The sequence below is a fragment of the Sapajus apella genome, unplaced genomic scaffold (assembly GCF_009761245.1).
Source record: "Sapajus apella isolate SASKATOON/1434 unplaced genomic scaffold, GSC_monkey_1.0 scaffold83, whole genome shotgun sequence".
Lineage (NCBI taxonomy): Eukaryota > Metazoa > Chordata > Mammalia > Primates > Cebidae > Sapajus > Sapajus apella.
Genome location: NW_022437023.1, coordinates 1524070 through 1541985, shown reverse-complemented (window position 1 = coordinate 1541985; position 17916 = coordinate 1524070). Strand labels below are relative to the sequence as shown.

Here is a 17916-nt window from a genome sequence, read left to right as displayed (position 1 = left end):
ATCCTTCTTGCTGCAGAGGGTGTCACGGGAGGACAAGTCACCAGGTCTCTCGGGACCTCTGTTTCCTCACCTGTAAAGTGGGTAGATGGTCCCTGAGCAGCCCTTGTGAAGCCACAGAGGTGATGGCCCCTGTGAGAGGCTTCTTTCCCTAGGCTCCTACCCTGATAGCTCTTGCATACCTGGGCCTTCCTGGGCCTCTTCAGACCCCATCCCATTACTTCCCCCAGCTCCCAGCCTGAGGGTGGACAGAGTTGGGCACTGGATACCAGAGAGAGGAAGAGCCAGTCAGATGGGGAGCCCTGAAGGGCAGTACTGTGGCGGCTGCTGCAGGGGCTGTGGGGCCAGCTGACCTGCATCCATACCCCTACTCTGCCGTTTGTTGCCTGGGAGAGCCTCTGTGTGCCCCAGTTTCCTTGTGTGTAAAATGGGGATGCCTGCAGCCCCCACCTCACAGTCCCCGTGAGGATGAAATGCGTGGAAGCAAGGGCCAGGGCAGTGCCTGGCGCGTAGACTGTGGAGTGTGGCACAGAGCCCCGGCTCTGGAGGTGGTGCGTGGGAGTGGTGCAGATCCCAGTCCCAGCAGATCTGACCCTCCTGGACCCTGCTCATCTCAGCTGGGAGACGGGCAGCAGCAGGTGCACCTTTCAGGGTGCGGTGAAAATGCAGTGGGAGCTGGCACTGTGGCGGCTCATGCAGGGCCAGGCCATGTTTGTTCTCATCTCCTGTGGAAGGAGCATTCAAAGGGGCTTTGAGGGGTATGGCCTGAGTCATGCAGGGTGGGGAGCTTGGTGCTGCAGGGGTACATCACCGCATTTGACCAAGGGGTGACTCTGGTAGGTGAGCCAGAGCCTCCTTGCGTGGGGACTCAGTGACCTGGGGTCCTCCAGTCCTTCACACTGTTGGGTCGCCCAGCTTGGGGCCTAGGGTGATCTCTGGCTCTCTATGCTGGGCAGGGCTGAGGGTCTCGCCTTGCCAGTGAAGCCACCCGTGGCCCAGGTCCTGCTTTCTGGGCCTGCGTCTTCTGCTGACTTGCTGTGTGACCTTGGGTGACGTGGCTGCCCTCTCTGTAAACAAGAACACGGGATTAGGCAGGCTCTGACCCCGCTCCTCCTCACCCGGTCACGCTCGGTGCTTTCCGTGGCCTGCCTCCTGGCCCGGCTCAGGCCGTGTCCTCCTGGAATGCCCTTCTTGCTGCCTTGTGGGCAGTTAGACTCACTCAAATCCAGCAGGACTTTCCTGACCTTCCCAGGGCAGGTGGGGCCTCTTGCAGGAATCCGTGTCTCTCCTGACAGTTCCTGAGCACCTTGAGAGCAAGATTGGGCTGAACTGCTCTTGGGCGTACTCCCAATTTCAGTGCCTGGCCCAGAGACAGACAGACAGACAAACTGGGGAAGCCACCAGCCCGGGGCCTGGGTGTGGGACTGAGGGACACCCGCAGCAAGGGTGGACCCCCCATTAGGCTTCAGGGTTAGCCCCACCCCGCCTCCCCCTGCCCACTGCTGAATGAACTGTATGTCTTCATTTTTCTCCCAACTTACTAAACTAGCATTTTGATGACCCAGACATGTTGGAAATGAAAGGAAGGCAAATTCCGCTTTATATTCCAATTGACCTTTACGGTTGCCACTTGCTGGAGGCCTGGGCTGAGGGAGGTGAGGAGAGGCAGAGCGGGCCTCCATGCTTGGTTCCACAGCCCGCAGCGCTGTCGCGGGGAGGAGAGCTGGCACACAGCTTTGTCCCCTCTTTGCCTGTATGTCTCCGGCTCCCTGCCTCCTCCTGACTGTGGCTTTGTGTTTCCCTCTTGTGCCCTCCACCCCATCTCTGTCTTCCGCCTGGCACCTCTTGGACTCCTTGCTGGACTTGGGCTTCCTCTCTGTCTGGATGGTGTGGGACAGCCTCATCCCTGGTGGCCTGTGGTTAAGGGTTGGAGGCAAGAAGCCCACCTTCTCCTTGCAGGACACCCCAGCCTCTCACCTACGTGGCTACCCACCTGCATGCCTGCCCGCCTCTTACTTTGATTGTGGCCTCAGGCATCTCAGTACTGAGCACTTCCTGGTGGGCACCCACCCCACCCAGACCCCTCCCTCTGATGCAGGGTACCCCTTGAGCCCCCGACAAGTCTTAGCGCAGCTCAGGGCCCTGCTCTCCTCGCCTGTGGGGGTGAGGAGGGCTGGCTCTGCAGACTTCCAGGGACTGGGGGAGACCAGGCCAGGTGCTGGGCTTCAGAAGAGGAATGACAGCCCAGGTTCAAGCCTTGGCACTGCCACCTGGCTCTGTGGCCTTGGCAGACCACTTGCCCTCACGGAACTCAATGTCCAGATCTGTAAAATGGGTAGGGTAGCTGCATTATCTGGAACAGCATGAAGTCACGGGCTCAGTGCCTGGCACATCATAGGCGCTCAGGCAACAGGAGCTGTTATAAAGTGGGCCCGTATGTGAGGAGGAGGCTGGATTCTCCTTGCTGTCCCTCCTCTCATTCCTTCATTTCTGGACCTCAATTGTCTCCAGGCCTCAGCTTCTCCCTGGGGTCTGCTGAGAGGTGGTGCTCCAGGAGGAGGAATGCTCTGCCCAGCTGGGCCCCTGCCCCAGCACGGGTGCCCTCAGCAGGAATCAGACTCAAAGGCGCTGCCTGGTCCTGGTCCCCAGCCAGCTCCAGAGTGCTCATCAGAGCTGAAATATCCTGGAGGGGGAGCTCTGGCTGGGCAGAGTGGGGCCCTAATGGGAGCGGACAGAGGTAGCACTTACTACCTCGTTCTTGGTCTGTGGGGCTGTGGCTGAGGGGCAGCATTAACCCCAGTCAGGACCCTGGAGAGGGTGGTGCTTCTGTTCAGTGCAGTCCCCTCCCTCCTTCCCAGCTCTGGCTCCTGAAGCATTCAGGGAGGCCAGTGAGGTCCCCATAGCAGAGCAGCCAGAGGAGAACAACACTTCGTCCCAGGGAATGAATTCCAGCTGGAGACCCTAGCCAGGGGAGGAATCTGAGGCTTGAGACTCGGGGCGATGTGTGAGGGTGAGTGGCTTCCGGGGTCAGATCTGTTCTGAGAGGAGGCTTCAACAGGAAGTGGAGCGTGCACGGCTCTTGCCATGTGGCCTTTTACTTTATTGAAAACCAGTGGCGTGTTCAATGTGGGTCCGTCGCAAAGGACTTTCTCTCTTTGACCAACGTGTGTGTATATTTTAATAAATGATTTCAAACATAGGGAAAATTATAGAGGATAACATAATGAATTACCCTGTACCCAAGACCTGGCCACATATTGATATCTTGCAGTAACAACTGCAAATTGTTTAAGAAAGAAAACTTTGCAGGCCAGGCGCGGTGGTTCACGCTGGTAATCCCAACACTTTGGGAGGTTGAGCTGGGCGGATCATGGGGCCAGGAGATCGAGACCACCCTGGCTACCATGGTGAAACCCCATCTCTACCAAAAATACAGAAGAGATTAGCTGAGTGTGGTGGCACGCACCTGTAGTTCCAGCTACTTGGGAGGCTGAGGCAGGAGAATTGCTTGAACCCGGGAGACGGAGGTTGTGGTGAGCCAAGATCTTACCATTGCACTCCAGCGTGGGCAACAAGAGCAAAACTCCATCTCAACAATAACAACAACAAAAAGAGACAAGGTATCCTCCCTCTGTCACCCGGGCTGGAGTGCAGTGGTGTGATCATGACGTGCTGCAAACTCAACATCCTGGGTTCAAGTGATCCTCCTCCTGCTCACCTCTGGAGTAGCTAGGACTACAGGCGCAAACCACCACATCTGGGTAATACATGTTTTTGAAGGGATGGGGTCTCAAACTCTTGGCTTCAAATAGTCCTCCCACCTCAGCCTCCCAAAGTGCTGGTATTACAGGCGTGAGCCACTGTACCTGGCTCAGCTAGTGTGTTTTAAGCATGATAAAAACAGGATCGTGTTGCTGTGTTCCACTTGCTTTTTCGGCTCAGTGCCGTGTGGCCTGTGGTTGCTGTGCCCGTTTCCTTTGCTGTGTGGTGTTCCACGGTGCGACCATGCCCCTGTGCAATTACTTGTTCATCCTCCGGTTGTGGGCACCCGAGTGGTTCTGCGGTGATCTTTCTGCTTCTACAACATCCTTGCCAATGTCTCCTTATGCTCTGGGGAGAGCTCCTGGCGGTGCATGCCCAGGCGTGGCATTGCAGGCCCGTAGGAAATAAGCCTCCCGGTCTCTCCCCATGCCACCCCGTTGCTCTCTACATTCTGTGCAGGGGATGGCTTCTGGTTCTGCCTCCCAGTTGGAATCCCCCAGGGCTTGTTAAACACAGGTTTTCACAAGGTGCCAGGGTCTATTAATGTAAAATGGGGGGGTGGGGGAGTCGGGGAAGGCTTCCTGTAAGAGGAGAATGAATGCTGAGACTCTGGCTAGGACACAGTGAGCTAGGATGTGAGCTGGGTAGGACACAGGGGTGCTGGCCGGCAGAGAGGTCATTCCAGGAGGAGGAAACAGCCAGGACAGAGGCCTGGAGGCCGGGAGAGAGGGCGTGATGTGCTTGTGTGTGGAGGTTTTCTGTCCTGCTCCTGGGAGGCTGCAGGGGCTGAGGGGGTGATGTGGCAGGGGCTGGGGACGTGACATGGGTGTCTTCCTGCCTGCAGTGGTAGCTCCTGACAGCCGGGTCCCTGGTAGCAGCTGGAAGGGGGTTTATGAGAAGCTTGAAGTGCGAGGAAATGTTAAGTGCCTTATAAGTACTTTGATTATTTTAAGTTCCTTAAGTGGTTTTCTAAGATGGTCCTAAGTATCCCTGGGACACAGACACAAAATCAATTAGGAAAGTACAACAAACCCAACGGGGCAAGAAGGGGAAGCCAGGAGCCCTCACCACCTTCCCTCCCTCCCTCACCCCCACAGGGCCTGGCCTGTCAGCCTGGGCTAGAACCCCCTCCCTTACCTCCCAGCCCCGGGCCAGGGCGCCCCAACCCCTGTGCTGAGGCCTTGAGGAGGGCGAGAGGGTGCATACTGGGGAGGAGTGCTTGAGGGTCTCCTTCAGAGATGCCTCTCTCTCCTGAATGAGCCTTTATGCGGTGGCCTTGGAGGAGACTGGGTTCCCCAGGCCTGGCTTCCCCCTCAATCCCAACAGATGCAAAATCTTTGGTCATTCTTTTAAGTTACCGTATTACTGTTTGAATGCATCATACATTCCTATGGCTCAGTCTTCAAGGTATGAAGAGACACGCCCCAATCCCAGCCTGGCCCTGGAGGCAGCCATTATTCCCTGCCCACCCTTCTAAAGAACCTCAGGCCTCCACATGAGCTGGGCTGCCTGTCACATGCCTCCAGAGGCTGGGTTCTTTGGAGATCTTCACCATGGGCCTAGGGTAGGAAGGGGATTAAATGCATATATATGGCCCCTGCATTCTGCCCACCCTACTCCCCCCAACGCTGCAGCACCTGCTGAGTGACGTTGCAGCATTCCCAAGGACATGCTCCGTTGGTGTGTAAGGACTTTTTCTTTGTGTGGCCGTGTAGCGCTCCTGCTCTGGTCTCCTCATGATGGACATTAGGTGGTTTCCAATCTCAGCTCCAACAGAGCTGCAGTGGAAGTCTCTGCATGGGCCATTTTGCACACCTCTGCAGGACAGACTCCTCCCCACAGAGGGCTGGGTCAAAGGGCAGGTGTGTTTGCAATTTCCATGGATGTGGTCGCCTTGCCCTCCTACCGGGGGTGGGGCAGGGCTGGTGCAGTGCTGTCCTGTGGCCGGGCCTCCACCTCTGCAGGCCATGGGCCAGAGGAGGCCCTGTGGCCGATCTGACCTGGCCTCATGTAGCAGGTCAGGGACTTTATCACCTGTTTCTTTCTTTTTTTTTTTTTTTTTGAGACAGAGTCTCTCTCTGTCACCCAGGCTGGAGTGCAGTGGTAGGACCTTAGCTCACTGCAACCTTCGCCTCCTGGGTTCAAGCAATCTTCCTGCCTCAGCCTCCTGACTAACTGGGATTACAGGCACCCACCACCATGCCCAGCTAATTTTTGTATTTTTAGTAGAGACAGGTTTTTGCCATGTTGACCAGGCTGGCCTCGAACTTCTGACTTCAGGTGATCCACCCGCCTTGGCCTTCCAAAGTGCTGGGATTACAGGCGTGAGCCACTGTGCCCGGCCTCATCACCAGTTTCTTTTGTGGATCTCCACAGAATCTAGAGGGATGAATCATACATTTTAATTTGTTTTAACAAAGAGGTGTCAATATGAGAAAAACAAATCTCTGTTCCTAAAAGAAATGAGGCAGAGAACCTACTGGAAGTTAGACAGCAGGTACCTGATTCAACCACGAACATTTTAATCTTCATGAGAGATTGTGAGTGGCTTTGGTTTCAGTTTGTACAGTTGTATTCATTTGGTAAATGTTTATTGAAGATCTGCGACAGGCCCTCAATTTTGCTGTTGAACAAGGAGGTGGGCTTTTTCTTCCCTTTTGTTTGGTTTCCCATTCAATTAAAAAATGCATATTTTATGTGCACCTCGGGAATTAGCATGTGAGGATGGCCCACGGTTTTCAGGACTTTCAGATGCCTGCTGTAGGCAACTTCTGGGCGTTTCTTAGAACGTTTCTTATAGGACATAGGGCCTGGTGGAGAACGGTAACAGGGTACTCAGGGATAAATCCCAATAGTTCATGATTTACAGGCTTTCACAGTCACTTCTTAATTGTTCCACACAAGAGTCCTACAACGCAGTCAGGGCAGCTTTTTTACAGATGAGGAAACTGAGGCCCAGTGAAGTTAATGTGTGTGGGGGCACTTCAGCCAGTTAGAATCAGAGCTGGGCTTAGAATCAGGGTCCCAGGCCCCAGCACAGTGCCCTGCCCCTGCACACACCTGGAAGTCATGAGTATGTCCTCTTAGCCCAGCGGCTCTTAGTGCAGGAGCCTGTGGCTGCTTTGCAGGCTGAAATCAGGTCAGCCCTTGCTCTAACCCATTAAACATGGAACAGGCAGCGGCGGGTCCCCGTGTGAGTGTGGCTCAATGTCCCTTGGCCCCTTCCTGCTGTGGTGGTTATAAGCCAGCATGTTTGTTGCAGGCTTGGAAGAAAACAGAAAAGCATTAGGAAGCAAACTGAAATTGCTCATTCTTTCTGCTATCCAGGTGACAACCTTGATACGTGTGTGTATTTCCTTCCAGGCCCTCTTCTGTGTAATTTACCAAATTGAGATCAAAACATCTATATGGTTCTGTAGCCAGCTTTTGTCCACTAGACTACAGTGGTGAGCATTTTCCAATATCCTTGATTAGTCTTTGAAGCCTGGTGTTCAAAGGCTAGGTCATCACCCATGGTGTGGGGGGGGGGGCCCTCACATCTTTCATGTACCATGTCTCGCAGGTGGCTGGTTGGATGTGAGGTCTTGGGGCTGCTTCCCTGGCTGCATCTGTGCATTTCCAGTGGCCTCTCTCTCCATGAGGAGATGCGACGGTGTAGCCTTGGGTTCTGGGTGGTGAGGAGCAGGAGGTGGGAGGCCCTACCTAATTGGAGCAGTTATCCTGGGAAAGACAGGAGCTCAGGTGAGCTCCCCGTGGGGGCAGGTGGGGAGGTGGACGTGGCAGGTGGAGTGTAGGCGGCAGCCAGGTGTCCCAGGTGATACGTGGGGCCCTGGAGAGACGTGCCAGGTGAACTGCAGGCATGGGAGCCAGGGACTGTGGCTTTACTTCATGCCTGCTCAGGATGAAAGCCCCCAAAACCCTGGAAATTAAACTCAGGGATTGAAATCGAGAGTGGTGGCTGAGGGAGGGGGTGGGAAGGGAGCCAGGCTGGCACGGAGGGACGACTTCACAAGTATCCTTCACCATGGACAGGTAGGGCTTATGGCAGGGGTGACTGGGAGAAGGAGGCAGACACCCCTGGGGCTCCCAGGTTGGCATGGCCTTGGAAGCCCTTTTGGGCTGGTGCAGCCTGTCTCGCCCACCTCATCTTCGTTCTCGCTCTCTGGCCCTGCCATTTTCAGTTCCAGTTCCCTGGGGCCAGTCTCTGAATCCCCCCAGCTTCCCATCTGCCAGCCTCCGCTTCTACTGGTCCACTTGCCACGAAGAATACTCTGTCTGCCTTTTCATTCCTTTACATTTTTCTTTAAAATGGAGGTATAACGTATACACTGTAAGTTACACAAATTTCAGGTGTACGACTTGTTGCATTTTTATAAATGCATGTGCCGGTATCAGATAGAGAACAATCTCAGTGCCCCGGAAAGATCCCTGGAGTCCCTCCTCATTAACATCCTCTCCTCCCCAAGGATAATCAATAGCCTGATTTCTAACTGCATAGACTGGTGCCGCCTGGTTTTGAGCCTCACATAAACAGAATCGTGCAGTGAGTTTTTTATGTCTAGCTTCTTTTGCTTACATTGTCTGTGAGAACCCCCTGGGATTGGGTCTATTGGTGGTTTGCTTGCTTCTATTGCTGTTGACTATTTCATTGTGTCATTGTTTGGGTAATTCATAATTTACTTACCCTTTCTGCTGCCACTGGACATTTGGGCTGAGTCCAGTGTTTGGCTATTATGAATAGAGCCGCTCTGCACATTTGTGTACATGTCTTTTAGTGGATGTAAATGCTCGTTTCTCGTATATATTTTTAAGTGGAATTGTTGGCTCATAGGCTGCATGAATGATTAGCTTTAGGAGATATTGACAATCATTTTCCCAAAGAGACTGTCCCTTCTTGCCACCTTTCTTTGTGTTGGTAATTTCACATGTGTTCTGAGGCCCATCTCCAATGCCCCCCCTTCTGCCGCCCTGAAGAGAGTAACACTGGTCCCGGGGGGGTCAGCTCTACCGGCAAGGTCATGTCTCTCTTCTTCCCTGCTCTGGTCTCCAGTGCCTGGAGCCTAGTAGGTGCTTAATAAAATGAATGGATGGATTTATGTGCCTGGCATGTGCTAGGTGTTTTACACAGGTTATATCGTTCAAGCCACCAGCTGGGAAGTCAGTATCACTGGCCACATTTTACAGGTGAGGAAACTGAGGCTTGCTCAGAAAGCAGCAGAGGCCTACAGCGCTGCCTGTCCCTGAAGCTGGTGCTCATTCTGCAGTTCTAGGCGGCATGTGTTTGGAATTTCTTGCTCTTTTTCAGCTCGCCCACTTTGATTTCACTCGGCCTCATATTCTAGTCCGGGGGATGTTGAATTAAATCTTGTGGGTGACCCAGTTAGTTTGTGACCCAGCCAGCTCCTGAAGGATCCATCAGCTCTTTCTTAATTCTGAGCCTGTGCCACAGAATCAGGGATTTCCAGGTTGGGTAGGGGTAGTGAAGCTGCAGAAAACCCACTTGTGTATAATTAAAGCCTTCTTCTGGTGCGGCCGACATCAGTACGTCATTTTTACCTCTTCAAAGTCCCTTTCCGTTTATTGACCGTCTGTGGGGGCCACAGTCTGGCCACCATCATTTTCATCCTCTGAGTGGTAACAAATGGAGCCCAGGGAAGTGTGGTGGTGTGTCCACAGTTCCTCCTTGAGCTTGAAGAGCTGGGGTGAGAACCTAAATCTCCTCCCCCAGCCTCGTGCTGTACAGTTTTTTAGGGAGGGCTGGGAGCAGGCAGAGGATTGGAGTTAGGCCCAAAACCCAGCGAGGCTTGTCCCAGGGCCCCTTTGGGAAGTTAGAAAGGCTCTTTCAGGGCATCGATTTACTAAATGGTCTTTGTGAGGATGAAAGGTTTGCTGAGTATCTTGGGGCAGGCCCCTGGAGGCTGCTGTCCAAGGTCCTGAAGCAGGGCCTGGGGAGGGGAGTCGGGGAAGGGGCAGCACTTTGGGCTTGGGGGTGCTTATGCTTCTCAGGCGGTGCACTCCTGCCAGTTTTGGTGGGAGCTGGACATGTGGCCGGGCAGACGGTGCGGGTGCCGTGATATTTTAATTGAAGCCTGGAGACACGGTTGCTCTCTCTACTGTGCTAACAATGTAGGGAATAAATAATTCAGCAGTGGCTGTGTTGTGCCTGCTGTCCTCACCCATGGGGGTGGCCACACGCATGCACACACACACACACGCATGCACGCACACATGCGAGCTATGGGGTGGGCCAGGAGCTGCAGTTCTGGCTGGTGGCTGGCCCAGAGGCAGTGCGTTGCCATTTCAGCAGGGCCCTGGCCACCTCTCAACCCCGGTGTATCTCTTTCCACCCAGGCAACCCCTGAGGAGAGGTTAGCAGAATTTGGGGACAACTGCTCCTGGGTACAGTGATTAGTGGCACTTAAAGGTCCGTTTGTCCTCAGAGCAGCCTGAGATCCTGGCGACCTGGAGGAAAGGCTCCTCTTAATGGACACACTCCCTGGGCTGTGTTTTGAATGGATTCCATTTGATTCAGCAAACATTTCTGGAGCTCCAAGTTTATGCAAGATATTGGAGCAGGTGGTGGGGATGGGCAGGATTGCTGAGTGAATAAATCTGGGTCCTTCCTGGATGGGGAGGTGTGACGGGCACGTGATTTGCTGCAGCTCAAGTTGGGGTATGGGAGGGCTGTAGTGGGGGTACAGGTGAGGGCCTGGGGGCTCAGAGGAGGGCAAGGGCTGTTCTGACAAGGTGTGCATGGGATAGCTCTTGGTAGATGTGGAGCCAGGCAGTGTCCTCAGGGCAGAGGGTGGGCACAGGTGCAATCTTGGGCTTGTCTGTGACAGGAATGTGGCGTGCGGGAGGGTTAGCAGGGGGCGAGTAGAGAGGGGCTGGGGGGGATCGAGGGTCTTAGGCCAAGAATGCGGACTTGATCCCACAGGATGGTGGCTGCTTGGGTTTGGGAGTTAGAAGTATTCCTTTGGTTGTGGACTGGAGGGTTGGTTGCAGGGCAAGGCCTGAAGCTGAGAGAGTGATGAGACGGATGGAACAGTTCAGACTGGAGGTGATGGTGGCCTAGATGATGGCCTTATGCATAGTGACATCCATTCATTCATATATCCACCAATTAGTTGGTGAGTATCTTTTAGGAGCAGATGTTGGGTTGGGCTGAGAATGCAGCAGAGTGGAGCCAAACATGCATAGTATCCTTGCCCACGTGGAGCTGACCTACTGGAGCAGGAGAAAGACAGGAGATGTGATGTAATCATTTACATGAGTGGGGACAGGTGCTGTAGGAGGGACCTGCCCAGGGCCAGGGGCTAGAGAGTGGTGAAGGAGGGGAAGGGCTCTGTACACAAGGCAGTCAGGGAAGACCTGGGGAGAGGACTTTGGAACACAGACCCAAGTGAGTTAGGAAGGCAGCCCAGTGGCTGGGTGGTGTTTTGGGTGGCAGGCAGAGCCAGTGCAAAGGCCCTGAAGCAGGAATGTTCTTGGCCCATCTGAGGAGCAAGGGGGACTGCTCAGAGGGGAGGGGAAGCTGTGGCAGGGCTGGATCAGCCAGGCCTGTGGGCCCTGAGATAGTTGGGCCTTTGACTCCAAGCACAGTGGATAGCCTTGGAGGGTTTCAGGCAGAGTGACACAGTTAGACTTTTGTCGTTGTCATTGTTAGTTCATGTCTTTTATTAACTCATACAGTTACTTGTCTTCTGGTTTGTTGAAGCGGTAAGTCAGACAACATTTGCCACAATAATGTCTGTCAAAGTGGCTTGCCATAAACACTCCAGCCCCACATTCATCAGAAGGGCACTCTCGACGAAGGCGACTGACTGCCATTCTCACCCACCTTATAATATTCCAGGACAGCAGCTTCACCTTCTTTCTCTTGTGCTTATTATTCTTGGGAGTGGGGTGAGACTTCTTCCTCTTGTTAGCACCACCACGAAGTCTCAGCACCAGATGAAGAGTAGACTCCTTTTGAATGTTGTAGTCAGACAGAGTACGTCCATCTTCTAGTTGCTTGCCAGCATAGATCAGTCTTTGTTGATCAGGAGGAATTCCTTCCTTATCCTGGATCTTGGCCTTTACGTTTTCTTTCGTATCTGAGGGTTCAGCCTGGAGGGTGATAGTCTTCTCCGTAAGAGTTTTCATGAAAATCTGCATTTTGGGGGCGGCTCCACTGCAGATGGTGGATGGAAAAGGACTAGACTTATGTTTTCAAAGGCGCTTCCTGGCTGCCATGTGAGGACCAGATTTGTGGCGCTGTTAGAGCCTTCGCTCCTCCTTCCTCTCCTCTCCTCCCACTCCTCCCAGAGGGTCATCAGCCTCAGCCCTGCTTCACAGAAAGCCCCTGAGGAGGCTTCCAGGGAGCCGGGCAGCTCTGCAGAATCCCATCCTCCCTCCCCCTCTGCATCCCACCCCAATCCTCGAACCTCAGCCCAACCAAGCCGGGACCTCCAGCTACTGCTAGATAAACCCTGCCCAGGGACCTGCAGGAAAACGCAGGTTTTCCTTACTTACAAAGTGGGCATTTCGACAAATATCTCCCTACCTGGGTCGATGTTAGGTTTAAATGGGAGACTGCGGCCAGGCGCGGTGGCTCAGGCCTATAATCCCGAGATGGGAGAATCACTTGAGCCAGGAGTTCGAGACCAGCCTGGACAACATAGTGAGACCCCCATCTCTGCAAAAACTTTAAAAATTAGCCAGGTGTGGTGGTGTGCACCTGTGGTCCCAGCTTACCAGGAGGCTGAGGTGGGGGGATCACTTGAACTCAGGCATTTGAGGCTGTAGTGAGCTGTCATTGCACTGCTGCACTCCAGCCTGGGCAAGATCTCCAAAATAGAAAGAGACGAAAAGAAAGGAAGGAAGGGAAGGAGGGAAGGAAACGAAAGGAGGAAGGAAGGGAGGGAAAAAAGGGAAGGGAGGGAGGAAGGAGGGAAGGGAGAGAGGAAGGAAAGAAGGAAGGAAAGGAAACAGATAATGTATGTAAAAGCTGTAAATGGAAGGCCATTATTGCAATTTTCTTTTCTTTTTTTTTTTTCTTTTTTTTTTTTTTGAGATGCAGTCTCGCTCTGTTGCCCAGGGTGGAGTGCAATGGCGTGGTCTTGGCTCACTGCAACCTCCCCCTCCTAGGTTCAAGCGATTCTCCTGCCTCAGCCTTCTGAGTAGCTGGGATTACAGGCGCCCACCACCACGCCCATCTAATTTTTGTATTTTTAGTAAAGTCAGGGTTTCACCATGTTGGCCAGACTGGTCTCAAACTCCTGACCTTGTGACCCACTGCCTTGGCCTCCCAAACTGCTGGGATTACAGGGGTGAGCCACTGCGTCCGACCTATTATTGCAATTTTCAAAGCCAGAGGGAATGACCAAAGGGAATGGTTTAGGACAGACCCTGGGAGCAGTTATTTAGCACCTGTGACTCCAAAAGATGGTCCTGGTGAAACATAAATGAATTCAAAGCTTCAGGGAAGAGAAATTTGGGGACGCAGATGCCTAGAGAACCGACAGAGGAAGTTAGGGGTAGGGAGCCTTGTGGCCGAGGGGTGTGCAATGAGGGAGTCTGTGCCACTCCCATTCTTGGTGTTTCCTGCCCTGGGCCCCAGGCAAGGGAGGGAGCCACGCAGTGGGTAGGGTTGGGGGGCTCAGTCCTGTTTTCATTGGAGGTTTTTCCTGAGCTTCCCCTGCTGCCTTCAACCCCTTCCCACCAAGAAGTTGGGGCCAGGATAGTGTTTCCAGCTGGAACCTGCCGTGGGCACTGAAGTGTCCTCATTTGTGGGGAAGCTCACATTCCCCGTCTTCCATACTCAGGCCCTTCTCTCCCCCACAGAGAAACTGGTGAATCCCCCTAGTTGCATCAGCTAAGACCCAACAACAGGGACCTCCCTCCCTCCCACCTCAGGAGGGTGGTTGAGTTAACTGCCTTTCATACTTTTGGCAGAGAGCTGGCAGTGAGACCCAAACAGGGAATGCACTAATTGAGGGGCTCCTTCTGGGAAACCCCTCTGATTGGCGTCCAGGAATCATGGGTCTGCCATGGCCGCCAGCCCAGCACAGCTTATAGAGCTGTAAGCAGGGAGACGCTGCCTCCCTGGGGCGGGGGAGAGGAGGAAAAGAAAGGGCCTGTTTAATTTAATTCTGTGTTTTATCGCTTGTTGGATAAATAACCTTCATTAAGATGGAAGGTGGGGGGATGGATAGGGAGAAGTTTGATTAATTTCAAGCTGGTTTCTCATTTGTTAATTTTCTCCCAGTTCAGCAGGATTATTAAAACAAATTACAGATACTGTTCTTTCCTCCCTGGGCTGGAGCGGGGCTCTCTGGGAGTGATCATGTCCCCCCTTCCACTACGTTTAATTAGGTGCAAGTTGGGGTGAATGAGGAGGCCTCCCCGTTTCAGAGTCTCTGGGCAAGGCTCCCTTTTCTTACTGAGAAACCTCAATGAGATCTGGACAATCAGAAAATGGAACAGGTGGGGGTGCACCTGTCCTGGGCACCCTCCCCCAAGCAGTGCCAATTCCTGGACAGGCTGGTGACTGTGGAGGGGCAGTGGTGTCAACTCCAGCCCATGGTATCCTGGGAGGTAGCCTCTGGGCTTCCCCAAGCTGGTGCCAGTGTCCAGTGACCCTACTCCTCCTCCACTCCCCCTGTCACCTGGCCATTGCTTGTTCTGACTCCTTCCTGGGCCATCAGCTCTCGCCCACCTTGAGCTCTGCCCGTGCCAGGCTGGTTCCCCCATGGGCAGGATCCAGCCCTGCAGAAAGCTGTCCCCTGATGGGTGTTGATGGGGGACAGCACTTTCCTGCCTACCGTGGGCAGTTCAGAGTTCCAACTGATGGGCGGCTGGGCAGGGTGGCAAGATCTGGGGTGGGTTATGAACACTTTCTTGTGCTTCCCAAAATGCACTGTTAATGCTGCCTCCACCAGTGCTCTGTGTGTGTGCACGCGCACACGCACCACTGGGTGTACGTGTACTTACCACCAAGAGCTCTGGGAGTGTGTGTCCAGGAAAGTTATGCGTGGGACCCAAGGAGTAGCTCCTCATATGCATGTGGGCACACCTATATGAGCCAGTGCTCCTGAATGCATGTGGTGTGGGGGTGTCCAGGGATGCTCAGTGCACTTGTGTGCCTGAGTGTCCTTGCCTGTCTCAGACCATGCCTCCATCCTGGCGTGTGTGCGTGCATGTGTGTATGTATGTGTAGTCCGTGTGTGTCTCCCTGTCCCTGGCTTCTGCTGCTGTCAGCTGATACCCAGATGCACGAGACGGGATTGTCTGGAGCTGCCCTCAGCCTTGGCAGCCTGAGGGTGTGCATGGGGCACCCTGTCTCTGCTTGGCTCATTGCAGCCTGTGGGGCACAGCGTTCTCTTGGAGAGAGGCTGTTCCTGTGGGCTCTGACTGTCCACACTCCCAGACTGCCCTGGGGGGAGCTCCCTGCCGTCTCTTAACCGCCAGGCCTGAGCTGGAAGAAGGCTGGGTGGAGGAGAGCTGCCAGGCAAGACAGATGACCTGCAGCCTGGGTTGGGTGGGAGGACCATTTTGACCTTGGATGCCCTGGGGACTCACTGGCTGCAGGTGCTACCAGCCCAGCACCCAGGCATGGCGGGGAGGCTGAGGCAGACACGTGCTCCAGGACAGACATGTCATGTAAGGTGGGGAAGAAAAGGGGTATGGTAAGGGGGTAGGGAGCGGGCTGCTGTGGCTGAGATGTTCAGCAACAACCTCTCTGAGAAGGTGACACTGGATCAGAGACGTGGCTGGAGTGAGGGAGGACGTTCTGTGGAAAAGCCCAGTTGGCAGAGGGCACCACACATGCAAAGGCTGTGAGGCTGGCCATGCTTAGGGTGCTCGGGGGCTGTCGCAGGAGGCCGGTGTGGCCAGGGTGGGTGGCGGGGGTGCTGGTAAGAGCAGAGGCAAGTGAGACAGTGGAGCCCATGCAGGGACAGGGCTTTCCTTCAACATGGGGGGGCAGGGGACACCATGAGGGTTTTTTTTCTTTTTAGGTTGTTGTTTTTGAGATGAGGTCTTGCTGTTCTTTCACTCGGGCTACAGTGCAGTGGCACAATCACGGCTCACTGCAGCCTCGACCTCCGGGGTTCAAGCAGTCCCACCTCAGCCTCCTGAGTAGCTGAACTATAGTCGTGCATCATCATGCCTGGGTAGTTTTTTCTGGAGACAATCTTGCTGTATTACCCAGGCTGGTCTTGAACTCCTGGGCTCGAGCAATCTGCCTGCCTCAGCCTCCCAAGGGGCACCATGTTTTTAAGTGGTGGTCACGCCTGGGCATGTGGGCGTGTGACCCACTGTGTCCGCCATATGTCTGTGTGCACATGTGGGGACCTAGACCACCAACAGAAGGGAAGCAGGCTGGGGGCTAAGCAGGCTGCTGAGGGGGTGTACCTGGAGCAGAGAGCCAAAGAGCCTTGGAGGTCCTTCCAGCTGAGGGCACAGGCAGGGTCTCCGTGGTTCTAGAGAACTTGGAACCACATGGAAGTGACAGGGAGGCAGACTTCAGCTGAGTATCCTGAAAGCCTGGCAGCTGCAGGTGCTGGAATTGACTACTGTGTGAAGTGGTGAGCTGCCCATTGCAGGAGGCAGGCAAGCAGAAGCCAGAGGCCCCAGGCAGGGATACCACAGCGGGTAATCCTGCCCTCCACAGCTAAGAGTCTATGGTTAAAGGCCCCCTTCCAGGTGACATGGGTGGGTTTGAACAGAAATCCACTGTTGAGACCGGGCAGCAGGCATTGTGGTTGTCTTGGAGGACTGGGCAGGGCTTTGGGCGTCTTTTGAATGTACTCTGCAGATGCCCACTATCTGCTGGCACCTGGGAGGCCTGGCTGTGCCTACTGACTGGGGTGCCAGGCCCCACTGCAAGCTTTGCTCCAGAGGCAGCCCCTGCAGGGACCTACTGACACCGGGGTTGGTGGTGACAGAGCTTTGTCAACCTTCCGCCTTTTATTGAGATTCTGGGGCAGGGGCCTGAGTGGGTGAGACAGGGTGGGATGGGCTCAGACCCACGAGGGGCTTCCCTCTCAGAGCGGTGTCCGCTCAGATCGCCAGTGCTGGACACATTGAGCCTGCACAGGGAGAGCCTGCGGGCATCTCCTGCCTGTCCCTCATTGTCTGGACAGGACCCAGATGTGCTGGTGGCTCTTGCTGGGGGTGAGGAGGGAGGCCAGGCAGCAGCGAGGAGGGGCTCCTGTCTTTGGCATTGGTGGGCCTGGGCTTCAGTCAGCTGCTGGTGGCTGAGGACGGCAGCTTCTCTCTAGTCCCCAGGTCCTCACTCTGGGTGGCGGGTAATGATTCCTACTGGGAAGGGCTGCTGTGGGGGCGGCACGGAGGGAGATGACGGTGGAAGACATTATCACAGGTGGGTGCCCTGGAGCAGACCTCAGTGAGGGTCGCAGGCACTCTGCCTGGGGGGGACCTCAGGGTGCACCGGTGCAGGAGGGGAAGTGAGAAGGAGGGAGGGGGGCTGGTGCTGTGACCCTTGTGAGCAGGGGACCTCAGCAGGCAGCCAGGAGATGGCAGAAGCAGATCCTTAATACAAGGCAGGGGCTGCCCTGTTCTCTGCCACATCCCAGCACCTGGCACACTGTGGGCACTGAACTGGACACTGGGAGGTGTCTGCAGGAGTGGAGGGAAGTAGAAGGGCTAGGGGAGAGGCCCACCCCAAGCCAGGTCTGCCATCCTTCCGGAGAAGCTGGGAGGCTGGATTTCTGGGCTGAGGATCATAGGAGGCCACCACGACAGAGCCAGAGGGTCTCAGGTGATTCCGTCCAATCCTTATTTTCCTGTGGAGGCAGCATAGCGTGATGGCAGGCAGAGCCTGGCTGCGAGGGTTCAAGCCCGGGCTCAGCCGCTTCCCAGCTGAGTGCTTCTGGGCAAGCCCCCTCAGCAGTGTCCTGGGCTAGGCACTGGCAGCTCTGTCTGCAACAGGTTTCCGGTGAGGCCTAAACAAATTAATGCATAAGCAGTGCTGAGAGCAGAGCCTGGCACATCGTAAGTGCTTGAGAACTGTTAACTCTTATTATAGCGGCTGTTAGGATTATTAGATGAGGAACCTGGGGCACAGGAAGGAGGGCCGCCTGGTTTGAGGTCATGCGGTGAGTTAGAATTCTGGTCTTCCCATCGTGGCAAGCTCACGGAGCTGCAGAGTGT

The 17916-nt window shown here is 54.7% G+C and overlaps 1 protein-coding gene and 1 pseudogene across 9 annotated transcripts in view; one reads left to right on the top strand and one right to left on the bottom strand.

The window, feature by feature from the left end:
• GRM4 (glutamate metabotropic receptor 4) overlaps positions 1–17916 on the top strand; it is a 126171-nt gene that overhangs the window by 21568 nt on the left and 86687 nt on the right. The window lies entirely within an intron of this gene.
• LOC116533634 lies at positions 11419–11927 on the bottom strand (annotated as a pseudogene). The gene has a single exon (XR_004261380.1). The product of XR_004261380.1 is annotated as a ubiquitin-40S ribosomal protein S27a pseudogene (transcript).